The sequence below is a fragment of the Astatotilapia calliptera genome, chromosome 1, assembly GCF_964374335.1.
Source record: "Astatotilapia calliptera chromosome 1, fAstCal68.1, whole genome shotgun sequence".
NCBI lineage: Eukaryota > Metazoa > Chordata > Actinopteri > Cichliformes > Cichlidae > Astatotilapia > Astatotilapia calliptera.
This window is the reverse complement of record NC_137422.1, coordinates 28301670-28303017: the sequence shown is the minus strand read 5'-3', so window position 1 is coordinate 28303017 and position 1348 is coordinate 28301670.

Genomic DNA, 1348 nt, shown 5'->3' with positions numbered 1-1348 from the left:
CTTTGTAAAACAGTAACTGAGAGTAAGAATATAGTGAGAGTCTGACGGCAATACTATAACCATAAAAAAAGAAAATCACATGATAAGCTTTATTTCATTTAATTTATACCCTTTTGTTTCTTGAGGGAGATCACTTAATCTGTTACTCAGTGAGCACTCCAAGAATCCCAGTAAGAAACTAAAAGTGACACAACCAAAACACCTATTACGTTTTTTTCTGTTTTGTTTTTTGATACTCTGAAAGAATTCCTTCCTTCTGAGTTTACCTAGCCTGACTTCCTTCACAATGCCTCTTTGATAAGGATATGTGACACCCCTGCAGTTGTGTGCTTGAACATTTGTGAGTTTGTGTGCTCATGTTTGACATTCCCTTTCCACTATACATGTTCTTTTACCTCTGAAAGAACATGTATTTTAGGCTGTAAAGTTAGCTCTGACTAGGTCACCTTTAAATATACCTTCAGATATTATTATACAAATCTTTGCTTCATTATGACATCCACAGATTCTATTACAGACATTAATATTCCATGAAATGAGTGAATCAAGCTAAAAATGAGAAAGCTTTGTATATTGTCAGAGTGAATTGTTAAATGTTTGTCATTTTTATGTTTACCATTTGTACATTGTTTTAACTCTGATGAAAGAAATTTCACTGTCCTTCCCCCCAGATTCTCGAGGTTCTAGGTGGGGAGCTGTAGTCTTTTACCACAGACACATCCTTGTGCTTTTGATGTAAGCTTCCTGCGTTTACGACCCTTTGGTCAGCAGGAGGTCTGACACACACACACACACACACACACACACACACACACACACACACACACACACACACACACACACACGCGCGCACACACACACTTACTTAGATACAGAAGTTCACACATATACATACAATGCCTTGTCTTGGAACCAAGGGGGCATGGCTTTGTTCTGACGTGTTTTGTGTGAACTGTCTCTCAATAAAAGGCAGCAGGTGGAGGTCAGATCTAGAGGTCATTTTCGTGGTGGACACAGACGAGGCCTCCCTTGCGCAAATAATTGATCGATCGACTGTCTTGTTTTCTTCATGATGAATAAGTCTCTAGAATTACCGGGGCTTGTGGAAACACAGACCCAACATATATAGGATCATATTATGTCTTATGTGAATAATCTTGTATGATCTGTGATGTAAATGTAAGTGCAAATTCAAACAAATGCCTTAACAAAAGTGAACATTGCAGAATTGTTGTGCCTTGTGATAAGGGCAGACAATGACCTGTTTAATTATGTCATTTCATACGCATCTGTTTTAAGAGATGATGGACTATGACTCTTAGGGGATTTGCAATAATGATAACTGTGG